Genomic DNA, 17,884 nt, shown 5'->3' with positions numbered 1-17,884 from the left:
AGTCGAGTGAACAAGCCATCCTCTCTGAAGGTGTTACCAGAGGAGAAGGCCCAAGTAAAATTGTTGATGGAACGTGTAGTCCAGCTCATTCGCGATGGGGTGACCGGCATGGATCTCCTGGAAGTCTTCCTCCGACGGTGAATTTAGCCACTTCAATACCGAGGCCACCCAATGTGGATGTACTCTGGTACCGATGATACTACCCGGGTTCATCCAGAGGAGGTCGATGACGCCATGCTAGAGAGGTGGATGACTGCCATCACAGGAAACAAGGACAATCCTCGCGGAGCCAGGAGGATTCCCCCACTCGACCAGTCCTACCAACCAGACGAGGTATAATCACCTTTCTCTGACTGAGATGTTGAATTCGTTCTGCTTTGTTGCAAATTTGTCGACTGACCTCTGCCTTGTTACGTCGTCTTCTAGGTCACCCTTGAGATGTACTCGATGCACAACGGGGCGCAGGAACCAGTCGAAGAAGAAGAAGGAAGCGGAGGTGAAAGCCAGGAGGAGTGGGAGTCCAACGGCGAGGAGGATGAGGGAGATGAAAACTCTGATGAAGAGGAGGAGGAGGACGAAGAGGAGGAAGACGTCGACCCTCCCTGCTTGGAAAGAAGGTCCAAGCTGACGCATGATCCGGTGGCCGAGCGCGGTAAAGCTGTTGCCCCCACTGGGCAGCCGACGAAACGAAACCGCCGAAGCAACCTCGAGCCACGTCGTCGAAGTCGGCGAAGGCCCTGCCCAAGATGCGGATGGTCATTCCCACCATCTCTGGGTACTCAGCAGAACTTGTGTTTCCCTGTTCAACATGAGTGTACTTTCGGTCGACTCGTTGACTGATCAACCGATTTTTGAAATCTGTAGCGCTGCTACCTCCGAGACCTCAGCCAAGCAGGAAGATCAGGAAATGGAAGATGCTGCCACCTCCAACCTTGGTACGATCTCTGCATTTCACTTTTGGTCGATTGGATTTCCATGTTTACTTTTGAACCTTTCTTGCAGTCCCACCTCATGTCATTGATCTCCCCGATGATGACGAGGAAACGCCGTTGAGGAAGAGGAAGAACAAGAGGGTGCCTGTCGAGAAAGCTGCTCAAGTTGTAACGATACCTGAGACGCTGGTTCCCGAGGGGGGCAACACCGCTCGGGCTTCTGTGTCTTTTGCTGTACCGCTGACAAGTGCCCGACCCACTTCATCGACTGCTGATCCACCATCTCTTTTTGCTCCACACCACGTCCCGGAAGACCAAGTGAGTGCTGCTAAGGAGGCTATACGCCAGGCAGGGATCATGATGGAGCAAGTGAAGGGAGTCCGAGAGGCCAGTCAGGCGGCCTATGATGCTAGTTCAGCTCTCCAGAGCAATGTCCAAGTAAGTCGATCGTTGCTTGCTCTTGTTAGGACATGCTACCTAAAACGGCTTGCTCTGTTAGGATATGCTACCTGAAACTGCTTCTTTCTGAAGATTTCCATTATCTGTACACCCACTGGGTGGGTGTGTCGATTGAGGTTTTGTGCGGGCACGCTGAGTGCACCCAGTGGGTGTAGTCCCCGAGACTATGGTGGACTGCGTGCAGTCGACTATAGTCTTTATACTTTGAACTTCTTCACTCAGCCTGGTCGGACCAAGTCAAATGGAACCGAAAAACCGGTGGGGGCACGCTGAGTGCACCCACTTGGTGTAGTCCCCGAGACTATGGTGGACTGTGGGCAGTCGACTATAGTCTAAAGAACTGTTTTTTAATGCGGCTGACCGCTGACAATTAGCCATGGCATTAGGATCATCACCTTCGCCTCTTTTGGTCGACTGATCGAACAAAATTGGTAAAAGCAGTGGGGGCGCGCTGAGTGCACCCACTGGGTGTAGTCCCCGAGACTACTGTCGAATGTTTTGATTCGGCTGTAGTCTTAGAAATCCTACGGATTTTTCATTAGTCACTCGGAAGTGATCTGTCGTTGATGTCTTTTGTCGATTGACTCTTTGCAGAAGTCTTGCGAGCTCGTTGCTCGTTATACTGAATTAGAGAGAAAATAGAACCAGCTCGACCTCGACTTGAAGCTTGCCCAGGAAAACTTGCAAAAGGCGAAGGACGAAGCGAAAGGTATGGCTGGTGAGGACTTGACGACTGTCTTTGCTTTTCTGTCTATTCTCAACTCTGTTCTCATTATTACTTTGCAGACAAACTGGAGGAGGCTCTGAAGAAGAAAGACCTTGACCTTGCAGAGGCACAGAAGGCGGCTTTGGAGAAAACGAAGCTCGCTGAAGAGAAACTTGCCTCAGTTGGCAAGCTTGAAGATGAAAATGCCAAGCTGAAGGCTGCTCTTGATGTGGCCAACAAGGAAGCAAGTCGACTGAAGAATGACAAGATTGCTCTGTCTGACAAGGTTGGCCAACTGGCGGGGAAGCGAAATGACCTGGAGGTTTATCTTGGGGGGCTCGCCAAGAAACTATTCCTCATGCTTGAAGGTAATCTCTTTTATCTGACTGACTTGCCATCACCGACTCATCATACAATTGTAATTTTGGACTGTGCTTTCAGAATTCTGTCAAAACTTTGAAGAAGAAACCAGTCGAGTGGAAACCAGTCTAGACCCCATCAACTCTCCCGTGAAGGACGAAGCTGTTATGAATGTTCTCCGACTGGAGTCTCGCCTCGCTAGCGTGGTGGACTACCTTGCTCGACTGAAAGTTGCAGTGTTGCAGATTGACTCTACACTCTGGCCAGAGCAGACACTTCAGAACGACCTTGAATCCTAGATGACTCGACTGAAAGAAGTTCCAAGTCGAGTGCACGAATGGAAAAAGTCTTCTGCCAGGTGTGGTGCTGATGTTGCTCTGTCTCTGGTTCGTGTCCACTGCAAGGAAGCGCAAGAGGAGAAGCTGGCATCCCTCAAAGTTGCCAACACCAGGAAGCACGACTTCCAATCCTTCATGGAAATGTTCATCGCTGCTGCTACCCGTATCGCTGACGGAATCGACCTTGACCAGTTCGTTGCCTCTTCCGGTCCTCCACCGGAGGAGTAAAAAACTTCTGTGTCCCACTTTAAACTTGCCTCGGAATGCCGAGTGGTTTATGTAACCGATAAACTTTATCAGGCTTAACGCCTGAGCGCTTTCGAATCTGTAGGACGTTTATCCGAACTTGATCTATCATCGAACACGCTTTATTTGCTTTTGAGAAAACTTTGCTCTTCATTCGGAATATACTTCGTTGTTTAAGCAGTATCCTTGAGGTGACAATCCAGTCGACTTGTTCTTCACCTATCTTGCAGGTAAAGGCGGAGCACGGACTGTAACTGATCTCATCGTCCTTGCGGATCAAGATGGACCGCATGTTGTACTTGTGGCGCAGCTCTGAAGGAGAAGGTAACAGTCGACCTGCACCTCGTCGTCCTTGCAGATTGGGCTGGACAGCACTGGGCTGCAGCCAAGTCCCCGAGTGGGAGGTTTGTTCTCCACTCGGTAAGATTTTTATCACTTAGACGAGCACTGGGCTGCAGCTAAGTCCCCGAGTGGGAGGGTTGCTCTCCACTCGGAAGGATTTTTATCACTTAGGCGAGCACTGGGCTGCAGCTAAGCCCCCGAGTGGGAGGTTTGCTCTCCACTCGGTAGGATTTTTATCACTTAGGCGAGCACTGGGCTGCAGCTAAGCCCCCGAGTGGGAGGGTTGCTCTCCACTCGGTAGGATTTTTATCACTTAGGCGAGCACTGGGCTGCAGCTAAGCCCCCGAGTGGGAGGTTTGCTCTCCACTCGGTAGGATTTTTATCACTTATGCGAGCACTGGGCTGCAGCTAAGCCCCCGAGTGGGAGGGTTGCTCTCCACTCGGAAGGATTTTTATCACTTAGGCGAGCACTGGGCTGCAGCTAAGCCCCCGAGTGGGAGGTTTGCTCTCCACTCGGTAGGATTTTTTGGATGAAGCTCTGAAGGAGAAGGTGACAGTTGACCTGCACCCCGTCGTCCTTGCGGAGCGCTCATTATATTGAATATTTAGGGGAGTCATTGGGCTGCTACTAAGCCCCCGAGCGGGAGGCTGGCTCTCCGCTCGGTAGGATTTTTAAATACTTAGGCGAGCACTTGGACTGCAACTAAGCCTCCGAGTGGGAAGCTGGCTCTTCACTCGGTAGGATTTCAAATACTTAGGCGAGTACTTGGACTGCAGCTAAGCCTCCGAGTGGGAGGCTGGCTCTCCACTCGGCAGGATTTGAAATAGTTAGGCGAGTACTTGGACTGCAGCTAAGCCCCCGAGTGGGAGGCTGGCTCTCCACTCGGCAAGATTTCAAATACTTAGGCAAGTACTTGGACTGCAGCTAAGCCCTCGAGTGGGAGGCTGGCTCTCCACTCAGCAGGATTTCAAATACTTAGGTGAAGCGGATTCGCAGCTAAGCCCCCGAGTGGGAGGCTGGCTCTCCACCCGGCAGGATTTCAAATACTTAGGCGAAGCGGATTTGCAGCTAAGCCCCCGAGTGGGAGGCTGGCTCGCCACTCGGTCAGGAATTTTTTTTACAAACTTAGGAGAAACGGATTCGCAGCTAAGCCACCCACTGGGGGGAATTTTTAACAAAAAGTAATAACAATCTCTGGGAAAATTATAACATTCTTAGATAAACGAACTACAAAGGTACTTTATTACATCTCAACCGAGTGAGTATTTAAGTATAAAAGGGGCGGAGCAGCTCCGCATTCCAAGCTCGAGGTTCGTCGATCCGGCGATCAACGTTGTAGAGATGATATGCTCCATTGTGGAGAACTCTGGTGACGATGAAGGGACCCTCCCAAGTAGGAGCGAGTTTGTGAGGTTTCTGTTGATCCACTCGGAGGACCAAGTCTCCTTCCTGGAAGGCTCGACTCTTCACATTTCTGGCATGGAACCGACCCAAGTCTTGCTGGTAGATAGTCGAACGGATCAGGGCCATCTCCCTTTCCTCCTCCAGGAGGTCGACTGCATCTTGCCGGGCTTGTTCCGCTTCTGCTTCAGAGTATAATCCGACTCGAGGCGCATTGTGAAGCAGGTCACTCGGCAGAACCGCTTCGGCTCCATAGACCAAAAAGAATGGAGTTCTCCCAGTCGAACGGTTAGGTGTGGTCCTCAATCCCCAAAGAACTGATGGTAGTTCGTCGACCCAAGCTCCTGCTGCATGCTTGAGGTCACGCATCAGCCGAGGTTCCAGTCCTTTGAGAATGAGACCATTCGCTCTTTCTGCTTGCCCATTCGACTGGGGGTGAGCAACTGAAGCATAGTCGACTCATGTGCCTTGGAGGCGCAGAAGGCTTTGAACTTTTCGTTATCAAAGTTTGACCCATTGTCCGTGATGATGCTATGCGCAACTCCATATCTGAATATCAATTCTCTGACGAAACTGATAGTAGTGCACGCATCAAGGTTCTTGATGGGCTTGGCTTCGATCCATTTGGTGAACTTGTCGACTGCTACTAGCAAGTGGGTGAAGCCACTTCTGCCAGTTCTCAGCGGTCCAATCATGTCCATCCCCCAGACAGCGAAGGGCCAGACGAGTGGAATGGTCTTCAAGGCTAAGGCGGGCTTGTGCGACATGTTGGAATAAAACTGACACCCTTCACACTTGTCGACTGTCTCTTTTGCCATTTCATTTGCCTTCGGCCAGTAAAATCCTGCTCGGTATGCTTTAGCCACAATGGTCCGAGAGGACGCATGGTGACCACATGTTCCCGAGTGGATATCTTCAAGAATTATCTGACCCTCTTATGGCGTGATGCACTTCTGGCCGACTCCAGTCGCGCTTTCTCTGTATAGCTGTCCCTTGATCACTGTAAAGGCCTTGGATCGACGGACGATCTGTCGAGCCTCTTCTTCATCTTCTGGGAGTTCTTTCCTCGGAATATATGCAATGTACGACACTGTCCAGTCGGGAGTGATGACCACAACTTCCATAATTAGGTCGACCACGGCTGGGACCTCAACTTCAGTCGGATCATCGGCACTCTTTGACTGCGGGGCTTCTTCTATGAAAGGATCCTCCTGCACTGACGGTGCACGAATATGCTCCAAAAACCCATCACTGGGAATGGCTTCCCTCTTGGACCCTATTTTCGCCCAATCATCCGCAGCTTGATTTTTCAGTCGGGGTATATGATGAAGCTCTAACCCCTCGAATTTCTTTTCCAGCTTTCTCACTGCATTACAGTAACCTGTCATGGCTGGGCTTCTGACATCCCACTCCTTCATCACTTGAGTAACAACCAGATCTGAGTCGCCGTAGACCATAAGGCGATGGACGCCGAGTGAAATGGCCATACGCAACCCATACAGGAGTGCTTCATATTCTGCTTCATTGTTGGAAGAATCAAAGTGAATCTGAAGAACATACTTGAGCTTATCTCCTCGGGGGGACACCAATACTACCCCCGCACCAGAACCATTCAGCATCTTGGAACCATCGAAAAACATAGTCCAGTGCTCCGAGTGAACTTGAGTCGGAAGCTTCTGTTCGGTCCACTCAGCGAGGAAGTCTGCTATTGCTTGGGACTTGATGGCTTTCTTTGCCTCAAACTTGAGATCAAGGGGAAGGAGTTCAATCGCCCATTTAGCCACTCGACCAGTTGCATCTTTGTTATGAAGAATCTCTGACAATGGGGCGTCGCTGAGGACTGTAATGGAATGATCAGAGAAATAATGAGCAACCTTCTTTGTGGTCATATAAATCCCATAAACAAGCTTCTGATAATGAGGGTATCTTTGCTTTGATGGGGTCAGCACTTTGGAAAGATAATAAACTGGGCGTTGAACTTTGATGGCTTTTCCTTCTTCTTCCCGCTCGACCGTAAGTACGGTACTGACGACTTGTCCAGTGGCTGCAATGTAAAGCAACAAAGGCTCTTTGCTGATAGGAGCAGCAAGCACCGGCTGGGTGGAGAGCAGAGCTTTTAGCTCTGCAAACGCTGCATCAGCTTCTGGAGTCCACTCGAACTTGTCTGACTTCTTCATCAGTTGGTAAAGAGGCAATGCCTTTTCACCGACTCGAGAAATGAATCGACTTAAAGCGGCCAAGCATCCAGTAAGCTTCTGGACATCGTGCACACGCACAAGGCGTTTCATTCGGAGTATAGTGCCAACTTTTTCAGGGTTTGCATCGATTCCTCATTCAGAAACAAGAAAACCGAGTAACTTTCCGCCAGGAACTCCAAATGTGCACTTTGATGGATTAAGCTTGATATCATACCTCCTAAGATTGGCAAATGTTTCAGCAAGGTCAGTCAGCAGGTCGGAACCTTTACGTGACTTGACCACTATATCATCCATGTATGCTTCCACGTTTCGACTGATTTGAGTGAGCAACACTTCTGGATCATCCTCATGAACGTGGTACGAGAACTTGTATAGAGAAGGATTTCTCGCGGCGCAGTAGTTCTTCCATACCAACTTAGCTGCCCGGTGCTGCTATTGGCATAACAACCGGTACACCATAGGTTGACCCAGCCCAGTCCTCTCGTACTAGGGCTGGCTCCTCGTAGTTCTCCCGGCATTCTTGAGACCGAATGGCATGGTGACATAACAGAAGCACCCGGACAGGGTGATGAAAGCTGTTTTGATCTCATCGGGTCCATACAGACGGATCTGATGGTACCCGGAATAGGCGTCTAAAAAAGACAACCTCTCACATCCCGCAGTTGAGTCGACTATTTGGTCGATGCGGGGAAGAGGGAAATGATCTTTCGGGCAGGCCCGATTGATATGCTTGAAATCGATGCACATGCGCAACGACTTGTCCTTCTTGGGGACCATGACGACATTGGCGAGCCACTCGGAGTGGTAGATATCTCTGATGAACTCTGCTGCTAAGAGCCGAGCCACCTCCTCGCCAATGGCCTTTCTCTTCTAGACGGCGCACCGTCGAAGATGTTCTTTAACTGGTTTGACTTTTGGGTCGACTCGTACGTGGTGCTCAGCCAGCCCCCTGGGAACACCTGGCATGTCAGCAGGCTTCCATGCAAAGATGTCCCAGTTCTCACGGAGGAACTGGATGAGCGCTTCTTCCTATTTAGAGACGAGTGTTGTGGAGATGTTGGTCGGAGCAGCATTAGGATCAGTCGGGTGGATGTGAACCTGTTTCGTCTCACCGAACGACTGAAACGCTGATTCTGTGGCGGGCTTCTTGGCTCGCAACAAATCACTCGGGTCTGCAGTCTTCTGATATTCTTGCAGCTCTATCTCTGCCATCTGAGCATCAGCAATCTTGGAGCCCTTCTGGAAGCACTCCTCTGCCTTCTTCCGATTACCCATGACAGTGATCACGCCTCTGGGACCGGGCATCTTCAGTTTAAGGTATACGTAACATGGTCGGGCCATGAAACGTGCGTACGCCGGCCTTCCCAGTATGGCGTTATAAGCACTCTGGAAATCTACGACCTCAAAGGTCAACTTTTCCTTCCGGAAATTCTTCGAGTCACCAAAAACTACATCAAGAGCGATTTGGCCGAGTGACTCAGCCTTCTTTCCAGGAATGACTCCATGGAAGCTCATGTTACTGGTGCTGAGTCTGGACATCGGAATGCCCATCCCTTTCAGCGTCTCTGCATATAATATGTTCAAACCACTGCCGCCATCCATTAGAACTTTGGTCAGTCGAGTGCCTTCGACTACTGGGTAGACCACCAACGCTTGCCTCCCAAGGGTGGCAATGTGCGTCGGGTGATCGAACTGGTCGAATGTGATGGCAGTCTGGGACCATTTCAAATAATTGGGCGTCGCCGGAGCGACCATGTTCACTTCCCGATTGATAACCTTCAATCGACTTTTGCTTTCGACATCAGCTAAAATCATCAGGGTGGAATTGACCTGGGGATATCCATCATTGCTGTCATCCTTGTCCTCAACTTTGTCTGTCTCCTTTTCCTTATCCTTGGGCTGTTTCCCTTGGAACTGCTGAATCAAAACCCGACACTGTCGAGTGGTATGTTTTGGGTAAATGAGTTTACCCTCATCATCTTTTTTCGTGTGAATGTGACACGGCAAATCCAACACATCATTTCCATCCTGGTCTTTCACCTTCTTGGGGTTCCAAGGACCCTTGGGTTTCCCCTTGAACTTTCCTGGGGTCATAGCCAAGGCCTCTCTAGGAGCAGCTGGCTCGGCTTTGCGCTTCTGCTTCCGACTGGAGTTTCGTCCGCCGGCTTCATTAGCGGCTGATTTGTACTTACCACTCCGGAGCCGATCCTCCTCCTCGCCGTTTGCATATTTGGTGGCAATCTCCATCATCTGACTCAGGGTCATATCGCCAGTTCGACCGAACTTCAAACTCAACTCTCTGTTCTTGACACCTTCTTTGAAGGCACAGACTGCCTGGTGATCAGATATATTCTCGACTGTGTGGTGCAAAGTGATCCACCTCTGGATATAATCCCGCAAAGTTTCATTCGACTTTTGCACACACGACTGCAACTCTGTCAACCCTGCTGGTCGCTTGCAAGTCCCATCAAATGTCCTGACAAACACTCGGGCAAGATCTTCCCAAGTGTAAATATTGCTGGGTGCTAACTGATTCAACCACGCTCTGGCTGAGCCCTCCAACATAAGAGGCAAATGCTTCATGGCTACCTCATCGTTGCCGCCGCCAATCTGAACAGCCACTCAGTAATCCTCAAGCCAAGTGTCAGGGTTGGATTCACCGGTGAACTTACTAACTCCAGTCGCCAACCTGAAGTTGGGAGGAATCACTGCGGCTCTGATAGCCCTGCTGAAACACTCTGGCCCTGAGACATGAATTCTGCTGCTGGAGGGAACATCTCTATCATGGCCTTCTCGGTGAGCTCTGTTCCTGTCAACCAGACCTTGGACGATAATGGATCTTGCTCAAAGCCTGGTTCCCTGGGGTCGACTGGAACTCTTCGCCCAGCACTGTGCTGGCGTCTGTCGTCCTGCTGCCGAGGAGCGTATGATCCACCCCTTGGGGGAGGAGTGGCCACTCGACGTCGATCATTGCGATCGAATCGATGCTCATATTGCTCACGGCTCTTGTACTGATCATCACGCTGGCCCCCACGTTCCTCACGCCTCGGGGGCGATCTCGGACTATGAGCCGACTGGACTGAATTCGCAGTGATGGATCTGCTGTGAATCCTGTTCCGCGACTATGATACGACTGAGTTTTGATCCCCTGCCGCCCGGAGCAAATCTCTGATCTACAACAAACCTCTACCCGCCTCCGACTGGGAAGGCTGGATTGACTCTGCTATGCGGGCTGCAGCTGCTAAATTCTGGATCGGAGTTCGATATACCTGAGTTGGTGGCTGGAAGAGCTAGCGTCGACTGGATTCTCGAACCCGCAGTCGCGCGCGCTCGTCGAGTACTCGCTGGAGGTTCTCTAGTCGAGTGCGCTCAGCCAGGTTGGCCAAGCGCGCATCCTCCAAGTCACGAGCCTCGGGGGTTTCTCCAATGATAGGAGTGTGAAGCGCATCCATGTTCCGGCGGCGAAGCTCCTCCCTCTACAGCGAGGTGAGGGGCTCGGGCAGATACTCTTCGTGTTCTTGCGCCGGATTGCCCCGGGCGCCAACTCCTTCGTCGGTGCGGGGGAATCCGGGGGGACTACATGGTCCGTCGACCATCAGAACCTCTGCCGCTGGATCACTGCTATCGCACTCGGACGCAGTCTCTGCGGAGCCAGTCGACAGATTGAACAGGCCGTAGAGTGATTCGTCGGGCTCGATCACCGCGACTTGGGGGGTGGCCGACTGGCAGGCCACTACATGCCTCACCCACCGCTGAAGCCTCGACCGACCGGAATGCTTGCGCCGGCGGGAAACTGGGAGCGAGGATGACATAGGAGCCGACCAATACTGGGTCGACGGTTGTCGCAGGAGGACACCGCGAACACACACGCGAAAGTGTGTCGCCCCGCGGACGGGGAGCGCGTCCACGTCGAGTGGAGCCTCCTGAAGCCAAGCAGAGTCATCGGCGACGAACGTGAGCGCACCGAGACGGATCTCGCGGCCCTCGACCAAAAATCCACGTGAAACCATGACGAAGGAGATCGAAAGAATCGCAACTTCTCCAACAAATCGCTAGAACATCGGCCCCACGGTGGGCGCCAACTGTCGTGGTTCTAAGTCTGACAGTAGAATGGGGGGTAAGAATGGAGAGGCAAGATCCTAGCTATGGAGTAGTTGTATACGCAAGAGATTTACGAGTTCAGGCCCTTCTCAGAGGAAGTAACAGCCCTACGTCTCGGAGCCCGGACGCGGTCGACTAGATTATATGCGTATGTGTTACAGGGGTGCGAACCCTTCTGCCTGTGGAGGGGGTGGGTTATATAGAATACGCCAGGACCCCAGCCAGCCCACGTAGCGGAGGGTTTAAGGTACGTTAAGACCAGGCGTTACTGGTAACGCCTTACATAAAGTGTCATCATGGCCATAAAGACTACTTAATTACAGACCGTTTGGATACAGAGTGGCTCTAGAACTCCTGGTCGAGTGAGTCTTCATGGTCGAGTGTATCTTATTCTGTCGAGTGGAATCCTCCCAGGTCGACTGGAAGGCAGCTTCTTTCACGAGTGTCCTAGGGGTGGGTACCTTTAGGCAGGCCTATGACCCTACCCTAGGTACATGACTTCATCAGGCAAGGACTTGGTAAACCCATCAACAACTTGATCTTGGGAATGAATAAACCGAATGCCCAATTTCTTGGCAGCAACTCTTTCTCTAACAAAGTGAAAGTCTATTTTGATATGTTTAGTTCGTGCATGAAAAACTGGATTAGTAGAAAGGTATGTAGCACCAAGATTATCACACCATAAGCATGGAGCTTGCTTACAATGTATGCCAAGCTCCTTGAGCAGAGACTGAACCCAAATAATTTCAACAATAGCATTTGCTAGTGCCTTATATTCTGCTTCTTTGCTAGATCTGGACACATTAGCTTGCTTCTTAGCACACCAAGAAATCAGATTTGGACCAAAGAACACTGCAAATCCACCAGTTGATCGTCTATCATCTAGAAAGCCTGCCCAATCAGAGTCAGAGAATGCACTGATAAGAGTTGATGGTGACTTGCTGAAAGTTAGTCCAATGCTCAAAGTATTTTTAACATATCTAAGTATTCGTTTTGCAGCTGTCAAGTGTACTGTAGTGGGTGCATGAAGAAACTGACACACTTTGTTCACAGCAAAGGAAATATCAGGCCTAGTCAAGGTTAAATATTGTAATGCACCAACGATACTTCTGTACCTGGTGCTATCCTCTTGGTTCAAGAGTTCTCCCTTTGACAAGGACAATTTTTCTGAGCTGGACAAAGGTGTTGATGCTGGCTTGCAACCCTTCAACCCTGCTTTAGCTACAAGATCAGTTGCTTTGAATGATTCATGGTGGAAAAAGGCCATGGAGGAAGAGTGCATGGCGCTTCACAAAAATAAAACCTGGCATTTAGTCCCTGCGCATCAAGGCAAAGGTAAAAATGTGATCGATTGTAAATGGGTTTTCAGAGTAAAGAAGAAGTTTGATGGAACCATTGATCGCTATAAAGCCAGTCTAGTTGCAAAAGGCTTTAAGCAAAGTTATGGCTTAGACTATGAGGATACATTTAGTCCTGTTGTAAAGGCTACTACTATCCGCCTTGTGTTTGTCTATTGCCATGTCCAAGGGATGGAGTCTCCGATAGCTAGATGTACAGAACGCGTTTCTCCATGGTGTTCTGGAAGAGGAAGTGCTCATGAAACAACCTCCTGGGTTTGAGGATAGAAATAAACCCCTTCATATTTGCAAGCTTGATAAGGCCTTGTATGGATTAAAACAAGCCCCTAGAGCATGGTACTAGGTAGGAAGTGCGGCTTACCGCACCCGACAGCGGTGCTGTCGGGTATAGTCATATCCAACCCGATAATACAGTCATTGAAGCATTACAAATATAAAAAATAGTATAATATAGTTGTGTTTATCAATCTAATATATATTAATTTTATATCAGAATCATTGCATCGATACATACACATTCAGCACATAGCAATTGGTTCAGGAAACAACAAAAGGCTTCAGTCCAAAATCAAGCTATACATAGACCAAAAGGATTTAGTCCAAAAGCAAGCCAAGACTATCCATTGTAATATAACAAATACAATAACCAAGTCATCGCATGTGTTGATCAAGCAAGATGCAATGCGAGATAATAAAGCTTCTTAGTTAGGTTATAGCCTAATACTTGATAGCTCGACCGGGTTGTCTCCTTGATTAAATCGTTACATGTCACGACCTTTGCGCTTTCGTGCCTCTCCGAAGAAAGTCACAGAATACCTCATGTTCGCGCCCTTGACTCTGCCTTCTCAAACAGAAAGAAATGATAGAAGCACTTGCCGTGGCTAGTTACCGTGAAGGAAGAATGGTGTTGCGGGGTGACCAGTCCGTCGCAGCCGCTTGCCTGGTATGACTCATGAGATAGGATACATGAATTAAGCCACAATCAACATCACTGTTTTGTTTTCAAATTCAGGGGCAGCAAGCAACACAATATTATTTCTCTCCGTGCTGGACATGTTCTCATGTTCTATCTATTAGTATAGTTATCCAAGGAAATCCTAGGAATAACAGATGGACATGGATAATTTAATAAACAACAATGAACAATGAATTTATGAACAAAGTGGAGCAGTATTACTAAGCAATAAATTTCTTGAAAAACCAAAGTGAAGGTACTGAGAGAGAACTCTAACATCACAGTAAGCCAAAACTGCTTGAACTGAACATATTTAATTAACTAAAAAATGTAAAGGCAGGTCTGATCCTACTACTATCCAATTGAGGAACTGACACTGTTTCCCTAGTCCCCACAGCAAATACAACACCCACATCCAATTCAGGAAGATTCATTTTAATTATTTTTCATGCTTTATCCCTTAAATATACTAAAAAGATGAGAACTGGAGAAGTCCCTGCTCCATCAGTCAGGATCTCAAGTTCTTTTTGTTGCTGTCGGGATCCTAAGTTAGGTAGTAGTACTTCTGTACCATCCAATTGGCTCGCTCAGCTTGAATAATCAATATTTCTATAAAGGTTCTGCTATATACTGCTCGACTAAAATATCGAACGGTGGTGTTCATACAGGTTTTGTTTTTTGTTCATAAATTGTTAAGAAAGAAAGTGACATATGTGGCTAATCATATCCTTGGTATTTTTTTAAATCACGTGGGAGACATATATCAAATTTGATTTATACTTACTATTTTCATAGATCAACGTGGATGTGAAACCATCTTCTTCAAGCTCTGAAAGCTGTCTCCTGCACGGCTCCTTCCTCGTCATCACTTTGCGGGTGCCCTCCATTCTTTTCATCACCAGCTTCATTTTTCAACCTCATCCCCTCTTCCCAAATATGAAGAAAAATGCCCGCAATGCTAGCGCAACCTGCGCAGAATCAACTGAAATGTATGAGCAAGATACAACACACCCAAGTTTTAGTAAGCTAAGAATGAAATAATGTATTTTTTGTCAAGCTAGCAAAAATAGTAAATCATTCCAGCTAGTGTTTTTATTTCCATTCATGAGTAGTTGACACCAAGTTATCTTTTCTCTTTCTTGGTGTGAGACTGCACCTACATATTCAATTTTCTATCGTGCTCATGTAGGAATCTGAGTATGTAGGTAACTAACACCAAGACTATCTTTTCTCTTTCTTTGTTTGAGACTGCACCTACATATGGGCCGCTGCCTTAATGTTTGGTCAAGTGATGTACACACTAATTTTTTTTTGCTGAAGCCACTACCGAAGCTCACTATTCGATAATATGAACAGAAAGAATCATATAGTTCAAATTATGTTTCGACTGGATTAGGAAGTAGAGGAATATATCATATTGAGGGAATGTAAAAGCATTACTTGCACGATGGAAGCGATGAAGAAATACTTGCTAGTGTTTGCAAAACCAGTTCAACTTCGCTGCCATCTATTTTCACTTATCCAGAGACAGAATCAAGCACCCAGAGTTGTTCTGCATCAAAGGAAATAAATGACATAGTGATACAGGTATCCCCTTGACCCAGTACTTCGACGAAAAGCATACAGATGTGGATAGTAATCTGACATTGAAAAAATTCATAGAAATTAAGCAGGTAAAGAATAATATGGGAAACCAAACATAATCTTTTACTTGTGTTTTCTATAAAAATGGCTAAAAATTCATAGCAATTAACAGTGAGGGATACACTAATGAGGGAACTCTTAAAATGAATAAATCACCTCACATAATTTTTACTTGTGTGTTTCTATAATAAACAATCTGTACTTATTAGTTAAAGGCCTTCACAATATAGTCCATTTCATGTTGAGCTCCTACCCCTTCCCATCTACACTGATGATAGCAGAAATATTTAAAATTAGCAAAAAAATCAAAACTAATAAGTTTTGTCTAGGACAGAAAGGATTGATAGCACAAATATTTTAAACCGGCAAATTTAACTCATTATATAATGCGCAGACCTGAGCTAGGGACTAAAATGAATATATTTTCATAAAAGGGTTACTATCACCTACACTGTACAGAGGAAGAACTAATTAAGGACATATATTTTGGCCCCTAACATTAAAAAATCAAGGAATGCACATCAAGTATATTCTGATTTACATGGAATATTATAAAACATATAAGTCGTAACAAATTATAGCAAGAACACAATCTGTAGTTACGCATCAAGATGGTATAGCTTGCAACAAACTCCCAAATAACTGGTTTATGGAAAAAGATTAAACGGCACCAGGTTTACATCATCAAGTTATATGAACTAATGATCAGGGGGAAATGGCATGCATTTCAAATAAATAAATTCAATTTCCACCGTTGTCTTGATAGAATTTGAGCAAATCATAGTGTAAGAATTATAAAAGCAAGATGAACTGATCAATCAACGGAACAGGACATACCTTGTTTACCGGTGGCGCCATGGACCCAAAAGCTTGTGCGCTTGTCGCCGGAGTAGCAGAGAAAAGCTTCCTCCGTGTGAGTGAATCCATCACACGTCGAGACACCATGCCGTCGTGAAAATAAGATGACAACGCTGCATCAAATTGATAGATACACATCAGATCAGCAAGATGGGTACGATGGCGAAAGAAGAGAAAAGAAAGGAGCCAACTACCAACACGGTACACCAGCAAGAATACAGGAAAGCTATAAATGAGTCAGTAGAATACAAAGAATGTAGGATAACATACATTCTTTCTTCTTGCAAGAACCCTTCACTTTGCGAACATGATGTTCAGTTGCCTTCATCTCTTCTTCAGTTTCTATGTGCTCGAGAAAAAGCAAGGTGGCAAGCTTCATTGAAGCATTCAGGTTAACAATAAACCCGGTCATCATGTAATATTGAAAGAATAAATGGCAGATTCATGTGCCTTAGGAGTTATGTGCAAGAGAATAATTTAGTACCTTAATCAGACTTGACAAACACTGAAATCACTCGGGATAAACACCTGCTGGTCCCTCACATGCTCTTCTTGGTCATTATCTTGTTTTATGCGCAAGATTCCTTGGGCCTAAAAATGCAAAACTTAAATCAGAAAATTGATTCAGGCATTACAGGTATACATAAGGACCAAAGTATGGTGTCTAACCTTGCCGCCTCCCGAAGCACACAACCTGTCCTGCATAAGCAGTTGAAATAAAAACTCTTAGGCTTAGTCACCATTAAATATTAGATTCAGGAATCCAGTTAATTCATGTGCATACTGTATATCGCTATAATTAGATTCATATATGATGCATAGTGAATAACACTGACAACCATCGGTATTGCCGCTAGAGTTTAGTCAGACTCCTATCAGATAGTTAACCTGAAAATAATGTTCTTCTTTTTCAGGCTTTCCCACACACACACATCCAATTCTGGATGATTCATTTTAATTATTTTTCGTGCTTTATCCGTTATATATACTAAAAAGAGGAAAACTGGAGAAGTCATTTCTCCAGCAGTCAGGATCTCAAGTTTTTTTATTTGTCGCAGCCGGGATCTTAGGTTAGGCAGTACTTCCGTACCATCCAATTGGCTCGCTCGGCTTGAATAATCCATATGTATTCATACAAAGGTTTTTCTATATACTGTTCGGCTAAAAATACTGAATGGTTTTGTTCATACAGGTTTTTTTTCGTTCATACATGGTTAAGAAAAAAAGTGACATATGTGGCTAATCATATCCTTGGTATTTGACCAACATAAAACAATAGAAAGACATAAGTAAGCAGAGACATTATTCAAGATGTAAACTCATGCCTGGAAAAGCTACTGTTGCAATTATGGAAAATAAAAACAATATTTGTGGCATCATAAAACTGGAGTGGACTTATGTTCACCCGTGTCAAACATTTAAAAGAAATAAAACATCACTGCATGCCAATGAACACCACTGCTTGATAAACTAACATATTAGCAGTACAATACTACAATTCAGTACATTTTGTGGTTTCTGACAGAAATGGGAATTAAAATAAATCAAAAGAGAGATTAATCTATCACGTGAGAAAACCCCCTGTATTTATAGCTTTCAGGTATGAAGTATCAAATAGGACAACTATGAACCGAAGATACACATCAATACTTCTCTAGGTTATCTCACCATAAAGCAATAGAATTGCAAGAATATCTCCCTTTTAAGTGCTTAGTTGTTTAGCTTCAACAAACTGATGAAGATTATGACCCTTCATGAGAAGTACAATACCTCTGATGCACAATCAACCCTAGCCATCAATATTCTCCCAGGATGTGCAGCATCCGGATCATTGAAAAGTCTCACAGCCTTCTCATAATGGGGCTGCACACAAGGAAGAAATCAAGATTAGCAAGAGTGGCTTTTCAACATTATGAGAAGATTCTCAAGATTAGCAAACATAACCAAGTAAAAAAAAGTAAAACTAATTGGTCCACTTCCATGCA

The 17,884-nt window shown here is 46.6% G+C and overlaps 1 long non-coding RNA gene across 1 annotated transcript; it reads right to left on the bottom strand.

Moving 5' to 3' along the window:
* Positions 1-14,187: 14,187 nt before the first annotated feature.
* On the bottom strand, positions 14,188-15,937 carry LOC123083493 (uncharacterized). The gene is made up of 3 exons (XR_006439310.1): positions 15,879-15,937; positions 14,838-14,949; positions 14,188-14,365 (listed from the first exon to the last, which is right to left on the bottom strand). It is a non-coding gene; the product is annotated as an uncharacterized lncRNA (long non-coding RNA).
* Between the last annotated feature and the right edge of the window lie 1,947 nt (positions 15,938-17,884).

Source organism: Triticum aestivum, chromosome 4A (assembly GCF_018294505.1).
Source record: "Triticum aestivum cultivar Chinese Spring chromosome 4A, IWGSC CS RefSeq v2.1, whole genome shotgun sequence".
Lineage (NCBI taxonomy): Eukaryota > Viridiplantae > Streptophyta > Magnoliopsida > Poales > Poaceae > Triticum > Triticum aestivum.
The sequence above is the reverse complement of the archived record's forward strand: the minus strand, read 5'-3'. Positions and strand labels throughout refer to the sequence as shown.